The sequence below is a fragment of the Calliphora vicina genome, chromosome 3 (genome assembly GCF_958450345.1).
Source record: "Calliphora vicina chromosome 3, idCalVici1.1, whole genome shotgun sequence".
Classification (NCBI taxonomy): Eukaryota; Metazoa; Arthropoda; class Insecta; order Diptera; family Calliphoridae; genus Calliphora; species Calliphora vicina.
Window position 1 is genome coordinate 112592526 of NC_088782.1, and position 22085 is coordinate 112614610.

General features: G+C 29.5%; 1 protein-coding gene across 1 annotated transcript in view; it reads right to left on the bottom strand.

Moving 5' to 3' along the window:
- LOC135956096 (uncharacterized) overlaps positions 1-22085 on the bottom strand; it is a 231103-nt gene that overhangs the window by 202320 nt on the left and 6698 nt on the right. The window contains exon 2 of the mRNA XM_065506591.1: positions 472-504. The gene's annotated coding sequence lies outside the window, so the exon portion shown is untranslated. The remainder of the gene's footprint in view (positions 1-471; positions 505-22085) is intronic.

A 22085-nucleotide genomic window follows, 5' to 3' on the forward strand; every position in this document is an offset into this window, starting at 1 on the left:
ACTTTATAGTCATTTATTTATAAATTTTGTATTTAAATATACAGAAAACAGTGCAAAAAAAAAAAACAAAAAATAAATTATATTTTAATTACATTTGCATGACTTGGAATTGCGTTGTTGTGTTTAATTTCAGTACTTGGTAATTTTTTTGTTAAAATGTTTTTTTTTTTCATCATTTGTTTACAGTGCTGGTCAATAATTTGTTTGGCAGTGGGCCAGCAATTAATCAGTATAAAGGTACGAATGACAGACAGACACATGTAAATGAGGTTTCACTTTGGGGTCTGTGAATGTTTTTATAACAGCGATTTTCTCAAGGTAGTTTGTGTGGGTTTTTGCTAGCTCAGTAAAAACACAATGAAAGCGGTGGCGTGTAAGGTGGATTTTGTAAAAAATATTTCTCCTTTTATTTTAAATTTCTTCTTTATTTCTAGATATTGAATAATTTGTTTTTAATTATCTAGAACTTACCTCTTGAGTTATAAATTTTAGCTGACTCCTTTGCTGAAAAGTAAAAAAAAAATAAAAATTAATTATAATTTCTATAAGTTTTTGTTAAATTATTGCAAATTTAGCAAAAAGTGCTATTCAGATATAATGTTTTATAGAAAATAGCGCTATAAATTGGTGATAGAAGATATAATTTAAGCAGTAGTTTGCTTTAGGGATATTTGATTACTAGATGACTTCCACAGAAGTGGTTTGCAACCCGAAGCCCTGTTTCTTTGGAAAAAACCCCTTTGTTAGAGCAAAATTTAATTGGGGGCTGTCGACGAGTGCAATTAAAGATCTTTTTATTCTGATTGCATTTCCATGATGTTAAGTGTCTCTGTATAAAGCTTCTATTTTAATTATTTCCTGAATTGTCTTGAATTTTTTCATGACCCTGGCATAGAAATCAGACTAAATTTGGCCGAAAAGTTGGCTTTGAAGGTCGTAGTGATTTGTGGCTTATTGATATAGACTGTCAAAGTTTGCAAGACCCTATTGGAAGACCCTTTATTATTTTCATATATTAAAATTCCTTATTATTTTCATTTAGTTAAAAGCCCATGTTGAACTTACACATTATGATTTTTTGAAGACAAATATTTGCTTTTAAAACGCAGCCACTTAAACTTGGCTTCTTAAATTATTTGTTTTCAACATATGTATGTCTGTTTGTACATATTACCAAGAAACCTTTTAAATTTAATTTTCATAAAACAATTTCTTGTAAAAGTTTTTTTTTATAATTTTTCTGTGCTTCATCTCTAAAATATTTGTCTCCAGTCAACCGCAATATGAAAAGACAGACAGAAAGATATACAAAATGTAAACAGTGAAATTCCTTTTATTTCATATTTCATATTTTTCTTTTTTTTATTAACACTTTAAGATTTTTGTAATTTTCTTTAACTGACATTTATATTTTTCCATATAAAAAAATATATAAACATGAATACATATGATACATGTTACTGTCTTAGTGATAATCACATAGACATACGACATAATTTTGTATATATTTTTACAAAAAGGTCTTAAAGGACAATGTCAACCAAAACAAGTAAGAGAGCTATATCGGCTGTGCCGAATCTTATATACCCTTCACCAAATTATACTTTAAAATAAATTTTTTTTAATATTTTTAGGTAAACAAAATTTAATTATTTTTTTAATTGTTTTTCAAAAATTTTTTTTTTTTAAATTTTAATTTTTTTTAAAAAAAGTTTTTTTAAAATTTTTTTTTTATTTTTTTTTTTTTTTGGAAAAAAAATTTATGACAAAAAAATTTTTTGATGAAAAAAAAATTCGGGTTAAAAAATATTTTTCCCAATTTTCACCCATTGTAGGTCCAACTTACTATAGCCATATCTACATTGTTGCAATGTACTTTGAAATATCTATCATTAGATATCCAGATATAGATCAAAAATAGGTCAAAAATCGAGGTTGTCCCGGTTTTTTGCTCATATCTCCGTTATTTATGGATCGATTTTGCTGATTTTAAATAGCAAACTTCTCGAAAGCATGTCTGACAGAATTATTAAAGATTTAGATCCTGAAGATATCTGGGGTCTTCAGAAAATTGATTTCAACAAACAGACGGACAGACTGACAGATAGACAGACGGACGGACATGGCTTAATCGACTCCGCTGTCTATAAGGATCCAGAATATATATAAATGAAAAATGTAGAAACTACAAACGGAATGACAAACTTATATATACCCTTCTCACGAAGGTGAAGGGTATAAAAAATAGCTTCATTTGTTAAAATATTTAAACAAATTTTAGAATATTCTAAATCATCTGGATGAATTGAAAATTTGTTCCTACATTTTCAAATGCCAAAAGCACTGCACAGTAGGGCAGAATCAAAATTGTTTGGAAATAAATCTGGCCTTTCTAAACGGCTAATCCGATGTGGATAAAATTTGATATGGCTATAGAAAAGGAGAATCCGAGTTTAAGTTATTAAAATGTATCCTACAAATGCTGCAGGGACGGCGCTATGGGGGCTCAAAGTTGGTTACCTTCGACATGTAAAATTTTTAAACACGTTAATTTTTTTTTTCTGATCCGATTTGAAAGATTTTTATAATTTTGGTAAGCGTACGGCTGGGTCTTGAAAAAACATGCATGCGTGTGTTATTTATCTCTTATAATTTCCGAGTTATAGGCATTTCAAAATCCAAATTTTTAAATTTTGCTATACTTTGGTAAGCTTTTTTATCAAACCACGATTTGAAGTCAAACTAAGGTTTTATAAAAATACGATTTGAAGTCAAACTAAAGGTTCTATAGAACCACGATTGGTACTCAAGGTAAAGGTTCTATAGAACACGATTGGTACTCAAACTAAAGGTTCTATAGAACCACGATTGGTACTCAAACGAAAGGTTCTATAGAACCACGATTGGTACTCAAACTAAAGGTTCTATAGAACCACGATTGGTACTCAAGCTAAAGGTTCTATAGAACCACGATTGGTACTCAAACTAAAGGTTCTATAGAACCACGATTGGTACTCAAACTAAAGGTTCTATAGAACCACGATTGGTACTCAAACTAAAGGTTCTATAGAACCACGATTGGTACTCAAACTAAAGGTTCTATAGAACCACGATTGGTACTCAAACTAAAGGTTCTATAGAACCACGATTGGTACTCAAACTAAAGGTTCTATAGAACCACGATTGGTACTCAAACTAAAGGTTCTTTAAAAGGTTCTATAGAACCACTATTGGTACTCAAACTAAAGTTTCTATATTTTTAAACACGTTAATTTTTTTTTTCTGATCCGATTTGAAAGATTTTTATAATTTTGGAAAGCGAACGGCTGAATCTTGAAAAAACATGCTTACGTGTGTTATTAATCTCTTTAAATTTCCGAGCTATAGGCATTTCAAAATTTAAGTTTTAAAATTTTGCCATAATTTGGTACGCTCTTTCAAAGATATGGGAAGTAATTTTGGACCCAATTGACTCCAATTTTTTTGTTCGTTAGACAGCTAAATTATCAATAATATACAAAAGATTTCAGAGCAATGTCAGATATGGCTTCAAAAATTAACGATTTTCTTTTTAAAAATTCTAAAAATATTAGATTTTTGCTGTTTTTTTTTTGGGCGAAAGGTGACTTAACTCTTTTTTTTTATAAAAAAAAATCTTTCTTTAAAAACATATAACAATTTTCTGTTTTTCTGTAAGGTATCTTTACGAAGAACATTCTGGTATAAAAAACATGTCCTATTTTTCGAATATGTAGCCCCTACGTCTTTCAGAATTTGACCTATTTTTTATCAAGATTTCAACTTTGGGCCACATGTTCTAAAATCCCAAAGCTGGGTTCAGAAAACGGAAAGCAGCTTTGGAAACCTTCATGTGTTCCCTATTTATCCCCAAAGTATTTTCCCAGTCACGATGGAAATGTGAACTCTATGGGTAAAATTGTATAAAATATCATTTTTGGGATTTTCGCTCCAATTTTTAGGAATTGGGGGATTCCCTTTGACCTTTTGGCAAGTTTTTTTATGCTTTGTTATGTAGAATTAAAAATTAAAAAAAAAAAACGTTGAAAATTTCATAGAGTTTTGTTAATAAATAAAGATTTTATTACGTATTAAATATTTATTGAGTTTCTAAAACTAAAATTTGTATCAAAATTTTAAAGGGATTGCAAATATTAGGAACAATTTAATTCACATTGTTCAAAAATTTCAAGTCAATATTTCAATTTGATTCAAAAATATGCCACTTTAAAACTCCGTCCTTTAAAAATGTTACACTTTTTCATACTAAAAAATTTGTATAAATTTTCATAATATTCAACAGCAAGTCAATGGTTCAGGCTTAGTCATGTTAAACTATGAAAAAGTGCAATATTTTTGAAGGACAGACATGATATAGACTCTGCCAACTATAACGATCCATATATAGACTTGTATTTAATTTATTTTACTTCCAACTATTACTAAATTTTAACTTTCTTTTTCAAAATATTTCCCTTTAAGCCCTTTTCGCTGTAACCCATATCTAGCATATTTGCTTACATTTCATTCATCCATTCATTCACTTATTCATCTACATTCAACGTCGTTTCGTTTCATAGTCGTAAAAAAAAATAAGCTAAAACATAATATTCACACAACATTCATATAAACCACACCATTGTGACTTTAAGACGAGTTGTTAATTAAATATTTACATAGCTTATTTGCAACAAGATGTAGTAAATGTAAAATAAAGAAAAAAATATTATACAAAGTTATAAGTAATATATACAAATATGGTATATATGGCAAGTGAAAATGCGTATAAAATATCAGAAAATAAAAAATAAGTATATTTTCCTGTTACTACTTACAGTTCAAAAAATATAACAACAGCAGCAGCAAAAATATGAAAACAAGGAAAGATATCATGTTTATGGTTAAAAGTTAAACTGATTTAAATAAGGGCAATTGGAAAATATAGCAAAAAATAACTTAACTGTATGATAATTATAAATTTAACTCTTTGCGGTCTGGTGGTCACTTTACTAACCACCTTTTCTATAGTCTTTAAAACCTAGTTTATTGCCATCTATTGGCATTTTTCTAAACAATTATAGTTTTTTAAGTTATCGTTTAGGTTTTTTGCAAAACTTTGCCCTGAAAGTGCTCTGGTTAGATAAATATATAAATTTGAAAATATTTTTTAAAAAGACTTTCACGCATTCAATAAAAAAAAGCACAGAGTGTTTTTTTGTTCATCGAATTCAATGTAACTTAGCTATTTCTTTTGTTTTGGTTAGAAAATTTAGTCAAAAATATTTGATTTTAAAAGAAAATTTATACGAAACGAACATTTTTTATTAGTGGTGGTTAGTAAACTAACCACCCCACAACAAACCTTGGAATGGGTGGTTTTTTATGTTTTGATTTATTTTTTCTTACCTTTTATAATTGTATTGATTTAAAATCCGAACTTATTCATAAAAGATTTGCTGAACAAGTTAACAAACAACCTAGCAATAAAAGTGGTTACAAGTAATGACTTCAGTAAGTCATTGAACGTAAGAATTCACACAAGCCGTTATCAGTAAAGAGCATGACTACTATATAAGCAGTTAAATATTAAATAATAAATAACTAATTACCCGACTACCCCCAAGTAATGCAAACGGTATATAGTTGTCTTCAAAAAGCAGGCTTTTAAAAAATTCCAACTCATTCTCAAGTTTTTTCTTAAATTTTTCGCTCATTTTATATCCCCTTTATTAAATTACCTGCGACTGTACGCTAACATGTAGTAGAATGGATACGTGTTGATGCTTATACAGTGTTAAAATGCTGTCATTTGTGGTAAAGATGTTAATTTAGTTTACGATGTAGAAAAATCATTAATATGAAAAGATTTTAAAGATAAAAAATTCATAAGCAGAAAAACACATACATGGGTTACTTACAAAAAATAAAGGAAAGCAAAAAACTGAAATGAAATGAAATTTAAGACTTTAATAAGAAATGAGAAAAAAAAACATTTTGCTGAAAACCCGATATGAAATTGGCTGTCAATAAGAGAAATAATTAAATGAAATGAAAAATCAGGATTTATAAACAAGATCTTGTTAAGCATGATAACAAATTCTATACAATATTTATGGGCCTTTAAAAAAACTGCTTACGAAATGACAAGTTAATAAATTTTAATCACATGAAATCAAGCAAATAAAGACATAAATATGGCGCTTAATTAGGAAAATGGGAATTTTTATTGAATGTAAGAAAAGGAAATTTAAAAATTATAAGCAAAAGTTTCCGGGTTAAGAAAATATTTCTATTTTAGCAATACAATAATTGCATTTCGTTAAGAATTCATACAAATTTATAGTAATGCTATTTTAAACTTTATTTGTATTTTCTATATTAAAAATTGTGTTTTTGTTCATTTTAATTTACTTGATTTTACCTTGTATCTCTGCATTCAAAAAGTTCAAAGCTAATCTCATTTAGAAGATAATAAAATTTTGTTTTTTATTACACTCCTAGTAGAACAAGTCAAATAGACGGCTATTTTAATTGAAATGTTGCAAAGTCATTTTGCTTAGTTCTGAGAAATAAATTAAAACTGATAATTTGCATGCAAAATGAATAGCATTAGTTTTACATAACATTTACTTACATTGACTATTAAGAAACTATAAAGAAATACAATTAGTATTATTGTTTCGGCATATGGCAGCAATTAAAAACACATGAAGTAATAGAGAACAGCATCCATTTTTGCAATTATTGAAATTAAAAAACAATGATATTGCATTATATTTAACTAATAGTTCTATAAATCTACAATTCTAAAAATATGTTTTAATTTTTTTATATATTTGATAAAATTAGCGAGATCACTAAATCCAGCTAATAATTGTTTTTCAATATATACGAAAAGCGGTGCAAAGTCTAAGCAAGATTTGAAGTCAAACTTAGATTTATAAAACCATGATTTGAAGTCAAACTAAGGTTCCATAAAACCACAAATTGAAGGTTTTATAAAATCAAACTAAGGTTTTATAAAACCACGATTTGAAATCAAACTAAGGTTTTATAAAACCACGATTTGAAATCAAACTAAGGTTTTATAAAACCACGATTTGAAATCAAACTAAGGTTTTATAAAACCACGATTTGAAATCAAACTAAGGTTTTATAAAACCACGATTTGAAATCAAACTAAGGTTTTATAAAACCACGATTTGAAATCAAACTAAGGTTTTATAAAACCATGATTTGAAATAAAACTAAGGTTTTATAAAACCACGATTGGAAGTCAAACTGAGGTTCTATAAAAAAAAAAGATTTGAAGTAAAACTTAGGCTCCATAAAGCCACAAATTGAAGGATTTATAAAACCACGATTTGCAATCAAACTAAGGTTTTATAAAACCACGACTTAAAGTCAAACTAAGGTTTTATAAAACCACGTATTGAAGTTAAATTAAGGTTTTATTAAACCACGATTTGAAGTCAAACTAAGGTTTTATAAAACCACAAATTGAAGTTAAACTAAGGTTTTATTAAACCCCGATTTGAAGTCTAACTAAGGTTTTATAAAACCACGATTTGAAGTCAAACTAAAGGTTCTATAGAACCACGATTGGTACTCAAGCTAAAGGTTCTACAGAACCACGATTGGTATGCAAACTAAGGGTTCTACAGAACCTCGATTGGTACCTAAATTAAAGGTTCTATAGAACCACGGTTTGTACTCAAACCAAAGGTTCTGTGGAACCACGATTGGAACTCAAACAATAGGTTCTATAGAAACATGATTGGTACTCAAGCTAAAGATTCTATAGAACCACGATTGGTACTCAAACTAAAGGTTCTTTAAAAGGTTCTATAGAACTACGATTGGCACTCAAACTAAAGGTTCTTTAAAGGGTTCTATAGAAGCACGATTGCTACTCAAACTAAAGGCTCTATAAAACCACGATTGGTAGTAAAACTAAAGGTTCTATAGAACCACGATTGGTACTCAAACTAAATGTTCTATAGAACCGCGATTGGTACTCAAACCAAAAGTTCTTTAAAAGGTTCTATAGAACCACTATTGGTACTCAAACCAAAGGTTCTTTAAAAGGTTCTATAGAACTACTATTGGTACTCAAACTAAAGGCTTTACAAAACCACGATTGGTACTAAAACTAAAGGTTCTATAGAACCGCGATTCGTACTCAAACTAAATGTTTTATAGAACCGCGTTTGGTACTCAAACTAAAGGTTCTTTAAAAGGTTCTATAGAACTACGTTTGGTACTCAAACCAACGGTTCTTTAAAAGGTTCTATAGAACCACTATTGGTACTCAAACCAACGGTTCTTTAAAGGTTCTATAGAACCGCTATTGGTACTCAAACCAAAGGTTCTATAGAACCACTATTGGTACTCAAACCAACGGTTCTTTAAAGGTTCTATAGAACCGCTATTGGTACTCAAACCAAAGGTTCTATAGAACCACTATTGGTACTCAAACTAAAGGTTCTATAGAACCACGATTGGTACTCAAACCAAAGGTTCTTTAAAAGGTTCTATAGAACCACGATTGGTACTCAAACCAAAGGTTCTATAGAACCACTATTGGTACTCAAACTAAAGGTTCTATAGAACCACGATTGGTACTCAAACCAAAGGTTCTTTAAAAGGTTCTATAGAACCACGATTGGTACTCAAACCAAAGGTTCTTTAAAAGGTTCTATAGAACCACGATTGGTACTCAAACCAAAGGTTCTTTAAAAGGTTCTATAGAACAACGATTGGTACTCAAACCAAAGGTTCTTTAAAAGGTTCTATAGAACAAAGATTGGTACTCAAACCAACGGTTCTTTAAAGGTTCTATAGAACAAAGATTGGTACTCAAACCAACGGTTCTTTAAATGTTCTATAGAACCACGATTGGTACTCAAACCAACTGTTATTTAAAGGTTCTATAGAACCACGATTGGTACTCAAACCAAAGGTTCTTTAAAAGGTTCTATAGAACCACTATTGGTACTCAAACCAAAGGTTCTTTACTATTGGTACTCAAACTAAACGCTTTACAAAACCACGATTGGTACCACAACTAAAGGTTCTATAGAACCGCAATTGGTACTCAAACCAAAGTTTCTTTAAAAGGTTCTATGGAACCACTATTAGTACTCAAACTAAAGGTTCTTTAAAAGGTTCTATAGAACCACTATTGGTACTCAAACTAAACGTTCTTTAAAAGGTTCTATAGAACCAAGATTGGTACTCAAACCAAAGGTTCTTTAAAATGTTCTATAGAACCACTATTGGTACTAAAACTAAAGGTTCTATCGAACCACGATTGGTACTCAAACTAAAGGCTTTACAAAACCACGATTGGTACTAAAACTAAAGGTTCTATAGAACCACGGTTGGTACTCAAACCAAAGGTTCTTTAAAAGGTTCTATAGAACCACCATTGGTACTCAAACTAAAGGTTCTTTAAAAGGTTCTATAGAACCACGGTTGGTACTCAAACCAAAGGTTCTTTAAAAGGTTCTATAGAACCAAGATTGGTACTCAAACCAAAGGTTCTTTAAAATGTTCTATAGAACCACTATTGGTACTAAAACTAAAGGTTCTATCGAACCACGATTGGTACTCAAACTAAGTTTTTTATAGAACCGCGATTGGTACTCAAACTAAAGGTTCTTTAAAAGGTTCTATAGAACTACGTTTGGTACTCAAACCAAAGGTTCTTTAGAACCACGATTGGTACTCAAACTAAAGGTTCTTTAAAAGGTTCTATAGAACCACGATTGGTGCTCAAACTAAAGGTTCTTTAAAAGGTTTTATAGAACCACGATTGGTACTCAAACTAAAGGTTCTGTAGAAGTACGATTGGTACTCAAACTAAAGGTTCTTTAAAAGGTTCTATAGAACTACGATTGGCACTCAAACTAAAGGTTCTTTAAAGGGTTCTATAGAAGCACGATTGCTACTCAAACTAAAGGCTCTATAAAACCACGATTGGTAGTAAAACTAAAGGTTCTATAGAACCACGATTGGTACTCAAACTAAATGTTCTATAGAACCGCGATTGGTACTCAAACCAAAAGTTCTTTAAAAGGTTCTATAGAACCACTATTGGTACTCAAACCAAAGGTTCTTTAAAAGGTTCTATAGAACTACTATTGGTACTCAAACTAAAGGCTTTACAAAACCACGATTGGTACTAAAACTAAAGGTTCTATAGAACCGCGATTCGTACTCAAACTAAATGTTTTATAGAACCGCGTTTGGTACTCAAACTAAAGGTTCTTTAAAAGGTTCTATAGAACTACGTTTGGTACTCAAACCAACGGTTCTTTAAAAGGTTCTATAGAACCACTATTGGTACTCAAACCAACGGTTCTTTAAAGGTTCTATAGAACCGCGATTGGTACTCAAACCAAAGGTTCTATAGAACCACTATTGGTACTCAAACTAAAGGTTCTATAGAACCACGATTGGTACTCAAACCAAAGGTTCTTTAAAAGGTTCTATAGAACCACGATTGGTACTCAAACCAAAGGTTCTATAGAACCACTATTGGTACTCAAACTAAAGGTTCTATAGAACCACGATTGGTACTCAAACCAAAGGTTCTTTAAAAGGTTCTATAGAACCACGATTGGTACTCAAACCAAAGGTTCTTTAAAAGGTTCTATAGAACCACGATTGGTACTCAAACCAAAGGTTCTTTAAAAGGTTCTATAGAACAACGATTGGTACTCAAACCAAAGGTTCTTTAAAAGGTTCTATAGAACAAAGATTGGTACTCAAACCAACGGTTCTTTAAAGGTTCTATAGAACAAAGATTGGTACTCAAACCAACGGTTCTTTAAAAGGTTCTATAGAACCACGATTGGTACTCAAACCAACTGTTATTTAAAGGTTCTATAGAACCACGATTGGTACTCAAACCAAAGGTTCTTTAAAAGGTTCTATAGAACCACTATTGGTACTCAAACCAAAGGTTCTTTACTATTGGTACTCAAACTAAACGCTTTACAAAACCACGATTGGTACCACAACTAAAGGTTCTATAGAACCGCAATTGGTACTCAAACCAAAGTTTCTTTAAAAGGTTCTATGGAACCACTATTAGTACTCAAACTAAAGGTTCTTTAAAAGGTTCTATAGAACCACTATTGGTACTCAAACTAAACGTTCTTTAAAAGGTTCTATAGAACCAAGATTGGTACTCAAACCAAAGGTTCTTTAAAATGTTCTATAGAACCACTATTGGTACTAAAACTAAAGGTTCTATCGAACCACGATTGGTACTCAAACTAAAGGCTTTACAAAACCACGATTGGTACTAAAACTAAAGGTTCTATAGAACCACGGTTGGTACTCAAACCAAAGGTTCTTTAAAAGGTTCTATAGAACCACCATTGGTACTCAAACTAAAGGTTCTTTAAAAGGTTCTATAGAACCACGGTTGGTACTCAAACCAAAGGTTCTTTAAAAGGTTCTATAGAACCAAGATTGGTACTCAAACCAAAGGTTCTTTAAAATGTTCTATAGAACCACTATTGGGACTAAAACTAAGTTTTTTATAGAACCGCGATTGGTACTCAAACTAAAGGTTCTTTAAAAGGTTCTATAGAACTACGTTTGGTACTCAAACCAAAGGTTCTTTAGAACCACGATTGGTACTCAAACTAAAGGTTCTTTAAAAGGTTCTATAGAACCACGATTGGTGCTCAAACTAAAGGTTCTTTAAAAGGTTTTATAGAACCACGATTGGTACTCAAACTAAAGGTTCTGTAGAAGTACGATTGGTACTCAAACTAAAGGTTCTTTAAAAGGTTCTATAGAACCACGATTGGTGCTCAAACTAAAGGTTCTTTAAAAGGTTTTATAGAACCACCATTGGTACTCAAACTAAAGGTTCTGTAGAAGTACGATTGGTACTCAAACTAAAGGTTCTATAGAACTACGATTGGTACTTACTAACGGTTCTATTGGACCGCTGAAGCACACCAGCTAAAAAGGATTCATCCAAATGCAGGGAAATTGGTTACCATACGAATTGATGCTTGAACGTTATAAAAGAAAATCATTTTATCACGGTATCATTAATTGCGATCAAAACTGGATCTACTACGACAACCCGAAACTTAACAGATCATATGTGAAGCCCAGCCAACCAGCTGAATCGACATCAAAGTCAAATATCCATGGCGCTAAGGTAATTTGGTGGGAGCAAATACAGAGGGAGCTGCTAAAGTCTGACTAGACCATCAGAAGGAACCTGTACCGAACGCAATTGATTCGTTTGAAGCAAACATTGGCCGAAAATCGCTCAGAATATGCGGCCAGACATGAATCAGTAATATTCCATCATGACAACACTCAGCCATATGCTGCAATATCTTTTAAAAAACAATTTAGAATGAAGTGGTTGGGAAGTTATGCCTCACTATAATTTGTTTCAATCGATGCAGAACGCTTTCTCTGGAATACTCTTCACTTTGTAACATAGTATTGGCATGACTAGATCTTGGCATTAAAAGACGAATAATTAATATGACTCGGAATCCATATGTTGCCAGAAAGATGTGAAAAGGTCATACCTAACAACTGCTGGGAATAAATTTTAATTTTACAAATGCTTCAAAATAAAAGCTTAAAATATGAAAAATCCCGCATTTTTAATGCACAAAAACCAATATAATTTCCTGATTTATAAAGATATTGGAGAAACTGCTACAATTAGTAAAAAAAACATTGTACTTAACCATTATATTTTCTACAAAATCTTTGATTGTTTCCTTTCCCATTAAAATGCTTAATTATTTTCAATATTCTCCGCATGATTTGCCGGCATCAAACATTATTTGAGTTAAAACTTCATTAAATTTCAATTAAACTGAAAATAAAAGTAACCAAAACGAAAGTATTTCCTATTAAATATTTAAAATTTTATGAAAAAACCCCAATGCAAAGCATATACTAACGCAGTAAAAAAAAATAAAACTAGAAAACATCATCATCATCCACAATGTGTGGAAAACACTTTACGTTGCATGCATTTTAAATACGCTCTGTTTTTTTTTTTTGTATTTTTCTTCTGAAACTTTTGAAGTGGCGGGAAAAAGTCTAGTAGAGGTATTCACACCGATAAAGAAACAAACACATAAAAACTACTATAACTGTCACATTAGAACATTTACGGGGGAGAGAGGAGATTAGAGAAAAACACACAAAGTATTTTGTGACGTTTGTGTATATATTTAACAACAATTCAAAATAAACACATACACCACAAAAGAAAACAAAAACCAAAAAAAAAAAATAAAAAGACGCCACCTTTTATATTTGACTACATGAGTGTGCAACATGAAGCAGCTACAAACAAGCAAAAATTAGAATCATTTTTTTTGTACAAAAAAAGAAGAAAATAATTGTGTGTGGGTGCTGTGTAGGAAAATGACATCTGGCATTTAAAACCGAAAAAAATATAGAGACAATGAGGCGTCTGTTTTATTTAGCTTGGCGCTTCTACATTTTATTCAAATATCTCATGAAAACAACCTCTACTAACTAACATTTTCTAGTGAGTGTGTTTGATTTTGTTTTTAGTTCTTAATTAAGATTTCTTTTTCCTTGCATTTAAAACATTTCATTTGCAATGATTTAAATGCATTTTTGTGTTCTAATTAGTATCGATAATAAATTAAAAATTTTTGTTTTATTTTGTTTTCATTTTTTTTATAAAAATTTATGTTGATGTTTTTTTTTTCAATTTCTTTTGAGATCTAAATAAATCTGAGCCATTGAAAATTTCGGCATATTTTAGATATTTTTTCTTAATTAATACAATAAATGTGTGTGTAGGTAGGTTGTTTTTTGTGGCATTAGAAATATGTTTAAAATTTTACATAAATTTTGTAATCTAAACATAAATTTGATAAACTTTGATAGCGAAGGTGATTTATGAACAATCAATATGGTTTTTTAGGTTGTTATAGTTGAAACAAGTCTTAGTAGCTGGTGGATGTTTTAAATTAACCTAAAATATATTCAGAAACTAAATCAAATTATTGTAGCTACATAAGGCATAATTTAGATAAGTTTTTTTCTATTTTAATAATAGAAATACTAAAATATTTGACAATGTTTATTATTTGGTTCTAAAAAGCTTTCTTTAGTTAAAAGCCAACACTTTAAAAGTCTACATAATGGAAAAATTATCAAATTATATAGATCTAAATTTACTGAAGAACTATTATAACTGTTCTATGGAATTTTATATTTAAGAGTCAGTCAGGTTTTTCTATTGGTCATGGGTTAAGTGATAATCGAGGTTTCATAGAACCTTTAGTTTTAGTATTAAAAGTGGTTTTATAAATCCTTTAGTTTAAGTATTAAACGTGGTTTTATAAAACCTTTAGATTAAGCACTAAACGTGGCTTTAAAAAACTGTTAGTTAAAGTATTATACGTGGTTTTATAAAACCTTTAGTTTAAGTATTAAACGTGGTTTTTTAAAACCTTTAGTTTAAGTATTAAACGTGGTTTTTTAAAACCTTTAGTTTAAGTATTAAACGTGGTTTTTTAAAACCTTTAGTTTAAGTATTAAACGTGGTTTTTTAAAACCTTTAGTTTAAGTATTAAACGTGGTTTTATAGATCCCTTAATTTGAGTACTAAACGTGGTTTTATAGATTCCTTAGTTTGAGTACTAAACCTGGTTTTATAGATCCCTTAGTTTGAGTACTAAACGTGGTTTTGTAGATCCCTTAGTTTGAGTACTAAACGTGGTTTTATAGATCCCTTAGTTTGAGTACTATACGTGGTTTTATAGATCCCTTAGTTTGAGTATTGAACTTGGTTTTATAGATCCCTTAGTTTGAGTACTAAACGTGGTTTTATAGATCCATTACTTTGAGTACTAAACGTGGTTTTATAGATCCCTTAGTTTGAGTACTAAACGTGGTTTTATACATCCCTTAGTTTGAGTACTAAACGTGGTTTTATACATCCCTTAGTTTGAGTACTAAACGTGGTTTTATACATCCCTTAGTTTGAGTACTAAACGTGGTTTTATAGATCCCTTAGTTTGAGTACTAAACATGATTCTATAGAACCCTTAGTTTGAGTACTAATCGCGGTTTTATAGATCCCTTAGTTTGAGTATTGAACTTGGTTTTATAGATCCCTTAGTTTGAGTACTAAACGTGGTTTTAGAGATCCCTTAGTTTGAGTACTAAACGTGGTTTTATAGATCCCTTAGTTTGAGTACTAAACGTGGTTTTATAGATTCCTTAGTTTGAGTACTAAACGTGGTTTTATAGATCCCTAAGTTTGAGTACTAAACGTGGTTTTATAGATCCCTTAGTTTGAGTACTAAACGTGGTTTTATAGAACCTTTGCTTTAGCTTTTAAATTAGGACTTATAAAACCCTTGGTTCGGCTCTTAATTGAGGACCTATAAAACCCTTGGTTTGGCTCATTATTGATGATTTATAAAAGCATTGGTTCGGGTCATAATTGAGGTGCTATAAAACCATTGGTTTGGCTCTTAATTGAGGACCTATAAAACCTTTGGTTTGGCTCTTAATTGAGGATTTCTAAAAACAAAGTTTGGTTGTTAATCGTGGTTATGAAACTCTTTGTTTTGTTCTTAATCGTGCTATGAAACCCTTGGTTTGGTTCTTAATCGTGGTTATAAAAATCTTTAATGAAGCTCTTATTCGTTATTTTGTAAAACTTTTAGTTTCATTCTGAGTCCTGGATTTAATAAAACCTTTATATTATCTTTTAACCATAGTTTAATGAAACCTTTATATTATTTTTTAATCGAGGTTTAATAAAACCTTTATATTATCAGTTAATAGTGGTTTAATTTAACCTTTATATTTTTTATTAATCATGGTTTAATAAAACCTTTATATTATCTCTTAATCGTGGTTTAATAAAACCTTTATATTATCAGTTAATAGTGGTTTAATTTAACCTTTATATTTTTTATTAATCATGGTTTTATAAAACCTTTATAATATCTCTTAATCGTGGTTTAATAAAACCTTCATTATCTCTTAATAATAGTTTAATAAAACCTTTATATTATTTCCTAGTCGTGGTTTAATAAAAACTTTATATTATCTCCTAATCGTGGTTTAATAAAACTAGATTTAATTATGAATCTTAGTTGAATATGTACTTCAGTTTATCTATTAATAATGGTTTTATTAAGACTTTAGTTAAGGTCTTGATAGAGGCTTTATATAATCGTTAGTTATGTTCTTAATCGAGGTTTTGTTAAACCTTTAGATTATCTCTCAATGGAGGCTTTATATAATCGTTAGTTAAGTTCTTAATCGAGATTTTATTAAATCTTTAGTTTAGCTCTTACTTTTGGCTTTATAGGACCTCTCATTTAACTAGCAATCGTGGTTTAGTTTTGATTCAAAGTTTTATAACAGTGTCAGTTGATTTCATAATCGAGGTTTAATTAAATTGTTAGTTTAGTTTTGCATCGAACTTTTATAAAACCTTCAGTTTATTTCTTAAACGAGGATTTATTAAACCGTTAGTTTAACCTTTCAATCATATATAAACAAAGAGCCCATTTTTTTAAAAAAATATTTACCTTCTCCTTTTCATCTCACTCTCCCATACATGTTTGTTCCAAAAAGCCCTTCACTTATTATCTCATTTTCAAATAGAATAAGTAATAAAATTAGCATACGACGCAGTAACTGTCATTCTGTATTAAATGTTACACTAACGAGTTTTGTAATTTAAACGAGAAAATTACAAATAAAAAATTTAAGAAAAAAAAAACTTAGTGTCAATAGCTGTTAAAAACTTGTTGACAAAACACTGTTTGTTCGAAAATTCTTGGAATAGTTTTCAACAGAAAAACTGCTTGTGTTTTAAGTACAGAAAACGCAGGTGTTGTGTTGTTAACAAGTTGGTGAGGATTTTCAGTTTGAATTTAATATTGAAAAAAACCAGTTTAAGTAAAAAGAATTAAAATTAAACAAATAAAATATTTAAATTAAATAAAAATCAATAAAATTATATATAAACTTGGGTTAGTATTTTAATTTTTCGTTTAGGGTGTTGGGAATAAGTTAAAATATTTAGCTAAATATTAAAAAAAAATACACGTGCTTTTAGGTTTATTTATAATGTTAAGGCAGTTAGTGTTTTTGTAGATAAACTTAACCTTGTTTAGGGATTAATTGTGTTAGTGTTGTTGTTAATGTTTGCTTAAAAGCCAACAGTTTTAACGCCACCACCCATTAAATGTTGAAATCTTCAATGTTTTTTTTTTGTGTATTTAAACAAACACCTAAAAGAAGAAGGTATTTTCAGTCTATTAAGAAGTTTGTTACTATGAATAATGTTGCGGCAGGTATCTAAGATTCGTATTGGCCCTAAATGTATAAAGTCGTTAATGGTTTTTTATGAGAGCTTTTTTTTTGCTGCTATTTTAGGTTTCCATTTCGAAAAGTTTGTGTATTAAAGATACTTCCTCATTACTGTTATTAATATCTGGTAGTTTTAATTGTTGTTGCCACTTAGCTAATGTAATTTATATTACACTTCTACTTTTTATCATTATCTTCATTATATTTGTATTTATCTTTTTCTACGTAAATGTTGTTCTCCACATTAGTGGAACACTTCAAAAAAGCTTTAAGTAGCTAAAGATCTGTGTTGGCTTTTAAATAAAAAGTATTTAAATATATCAGAATGTACGTCCCTCTACTTATTTTGTTGTTTACCTAACATTGTACTTGAAATTACAAAAAGAAAGATGTTAAGAAAAAGTTGAATATTTTACCGTGTTTTCATCTAAATATTTGCTGTCAGCAACATTTATTGTTGGTTTGGTAGACTTTGTTTTTTTTTTTTTCAAAAATTGCTCACAACTTTTTCCTGCTTCATGTTATTGTTGTTATTCTTGTTGTACTTGTGTTTTTGTTGTTTACTTTTTATGGCATAAACAAATTCTCAACTCTAATGGATGAAAATTAGTCGCAACAACTGCCTCCCATTCATACAATTTAACATCTACTAATACTTATACACCACACATCTATACATATACATTTAGGTAAATGTATGACTGTGTGTGTGCAGGTTTGTTACAGCCCTGGTAATGTTTGTTTACATTATCAGGCATTTGGGAAACGTTAGAGGTGGGTTATGAGTTATAAAGTTATTTTATATTTAAAAAGCCTTATGCGGAAGTAGTAGGGAGATTCACTTAAACGTATATGAATCAAGTAAAACAAGGAAGTTTAATGTATCTAAATACCAGGTTTAATTTAATCCAAAGTTTAACTTTTAAACTTCTTCTTAGTTAGTCTATAGTTTAAATGTTAGTCAAGGTTGTATTATAATTTTTGTTCAACTCTTAATCGTAGTTTTATTCAATCTTTAGTAATGATATTTTATTAATTGTAATGATATTAAATATTAAGTTTAACCCATTTCGCTCCGCTGTTCGATTTTTCGAACAGTAAAAATAAAATTTTTCAAAAAAATGTTTTTATATGTGACAAGTAAGAAAGTATATAATACCCAACACTAAGTAAAAGAGCCAAAAAAAGTTTTCTTTTAAAATTTCAATAATTTATATTTTTGAGTGATTTTCGGAAGTGGGGTTATATGGGGGCTATGACCAATTATAGACCGATCACCATGAAATTAGGTCATGTGATTTATGTCTATAGTTAACTATGTTGAATTTTGTGTGTTTACCAACATTTTTAAGCGATTTATGCACGTTAAAGTGATTTTCGGAAGCGAGTCTATATGGGAGCTATGACTAATTATGGACCGATCGTAACAAAATTTGGTGACATAAATTTTGTGTATATAAAACTTATTTGGAGCGGAATTTGTGGAGATACATATATAAAGTAAACATTTATGACCGATAAAGTCCAATTTCGGGAGGACATTCGTATGGGAGCTAGGTGAAATAATGGACCGATTTCAGCTAATTTCAACAGGCTTGGTCCTTGAGCCGAAAAATGAACATGTACCAAATTTCATCGAAATATCTTGAAAATTGCGACCTGTACTCTGCGCACAAGGTTTACATGGACAGCCAGCCAGCCAGCCAGCCGACCAGACGGACGGACGGACATCGTTTAATCGACTCAGAAAGTGATTCTAAGTCGATCGGTATACTTTAAGGTGGGTGTTAGACTAATATTTTTGGGCGTTACAAACATCTGCACAAACGCATAATACCCTCCCTACTATGGTGGTGTAGGGTATAAAAAAGGTGGAATTTCTGAAAAATTTTGATATGAAGATTAAGTCTCATATTTTATATAATAAAAAACTATATCCCGACGTGACCATATCAATCCCTCCCCCTCATTGCTAGGGGCAAATTTCTACAATTGCATTAAATTAAAAAAAGTGTCTAAAAATAGACATTTTTTAAATTAATTTTTAAAAATAGTAAAAAAAATTAAATTAAAATAATAAACATGAGGAATTATTGCCAGCATACGTAACTGTCTCTTAAAATATAAAAACCATGATTTACATGCAAATGCGAGACATCACATATGTTTAAACTTAACTGTTCGAAATTTTGAACTGGCTTTTCTGGAAAAACGAAAAATCGGGAAAATTTTGTTGACCAGATATTTGCAATCATAGGGTCATAATTACCCTAAAAAAGTTGTTTTTTTAAAAAAAAAATAAATAAAAAATTTATCTCGGAGCGAAATGGGTTAATCGTGGATTTAATCAATCTTTAGTTTAACAATTAATAGCTCAACACTTAATCGTGGTTTTATTTCAACTCAAGTTAAACTCTAAATCGTGGATTTGTTCAATCTCTAGTTTAAGTCTTTAAAGTGGTTTGATTTAGTCTTTAGTTTGACCCTTAACTGTGGTTTTATTTAATCAACAGTTTAACCCTAAATAATGAATAAATCATTAACATTAACATTAACATTAACTTAACTTATAATTATAACTTTATGAAATCTTTCTGAATGGTGGGGTTATTTAATCTTTACTTTAACTTTTAATCGTGGTTTTATTCAAATTTTAGTTTAGCAATTAATAGTGCATTATGCCATCTTTACTTTAACTATGAATCTTCGTTTATTTCAATCTTTAGTTTAACAATTAATAGTGGTTTAATTCCATCTTCAGTTCAACCCTTAATCTTGGTTTTATTCAAACTTTAGTTTAACTCTTAATCGTAGATTTGTTCAATCTCTAGTTTAAGTCTTTAACATGGCTTTATTTAGCCTTTAGTTTAACACTTAATTGTGGTTTTATTTAATCAATAGTTTTACTCTAAATCATGAATTGATTTAATATGATTCTATTTTTGAAATCTTGTTTTTATTCAACCTTTAGTTAAATTCTGAATAGTGGGATTATTTATAATCGTGGATTTGTTCAATATTTTGCTTAACAATTAATAGTGGTTTATGCAATATTTAGTTTAACTATTATTTCAATCCTTAGTTTAGCAATTAAAACTGGTTTCATTCCGTCTTTAGTTCAACTCTTAATCGTGGTTCTATTCTAATTTTAGTTTAAATCTTAATCGTTTTGTTAAAATATCTAGTTTACCTATTTAGCCTTGTTTTATTTAATCTTTATTTTACCACTTAACTAAGTTTTTATTCAATCATTAGTTAAACTCTAAATCATGATTTTATTTAATATTAATTTAATTTGTAATTATAATTGTTATAACTGTTTAGTTAAACTCCTCATTAGCACATAATCCTGGATTAGTTTAACAATAAATTGTGTTTTTATTTGATCTTTATTTTAACAACCAAACGTGATTTTATTTGATCTTCGTGGTTTATGTTTTTAATTTAGTTTAGCACTTAACTGTGGTTTTATTTAATCAATAGTTTTACTCAAATTCATCACACTTTAATCGTGGTTTGGTTAAACAATCAATCGTGGTTTAGCAATCTATCGTGGTTATTTATTTCGTTTAACTCTATTAGAATATCATTCATGGTTTTATTTGATCTTTAGTTAAGCATTATTCGTGGTTATATTTGATCTTTAGTTAAACCATCAAGTGTAAGCATTTTGCATGGTTCTATTTGAACTTTAGTTAACCATAAAGTTTAAGCATCTTTAGTAAAACCATCACATTAAAGAATTGCTCGTGGTTTTATTTGATCTTCAGTTAAATGATCAAGATTAAGCATTATTCGTTGTTTTATTTGAACTTTAGTTAAACAAACAAGTTTAAGCATTATTAGTGGTTTTATTTGAAATTTAGTTAAGCACAAAGTTTAAGCATGATCTTTATTTATCATCAAGTTTAAGGACTATGATGAAAAATTATCTGTAGTTAAACCATCACGTTAAAGAATTATTCGTAGTTTAATTACGTCTTTAGTTAAACGATCAAATTTATTATTCGTGGTTTTATTTGATCCTTAGTTAAATCATTACTTTTAAGCATTTTTCTTGGTTTTATTTGATATTTAGTTAAACGATGAAGTACAAGCATTATTCATGGTTTTATTTGAACTTTAATTAACCATTAAGTTTAAGCATAATCTTCAGTTATCATCAAGTTTAAGCATAATTCGTGGTTTTATTTTAACTTTAGTTAATAGATCAAGTTTATGCGTTATTTGTGGTTTTATTTGATCTGTAGTTAAACTGTCAAGTTTAAGCATAATCTTGGTTTTATTTGAACTTTAGTTAATCACCGAGTTTAAGCATGATCTTCAGTTATCATCAAGTTTAAACATTATTCGTGGTTTTATTTTATCCTCAGTTAAACCATCACTTTTAAGCATTATTTGTGGTTTTGTTAGAAATTTAGTTAAACGAGCAAGTTTAAGCATTATTCATGGTTTTGTTTGATCCTTAGTTAAGCCATCAAGTTTAAGCAAGATCTTAGTTCTTAAATATATAGAACTTTGTAAAGAATCTTTATTTTGAGTACCTATCGTGGTTCTATAAAACTTTTAGTTTGAGTACCAATCATAGTTCTATAGAATCTAGAGTTTGAACAGCAATCATGGTTCAATATAATCTAGAGTTTGAGTACCAATCGTGGATCTGTAGAACCTAGAGTTTGAGTACC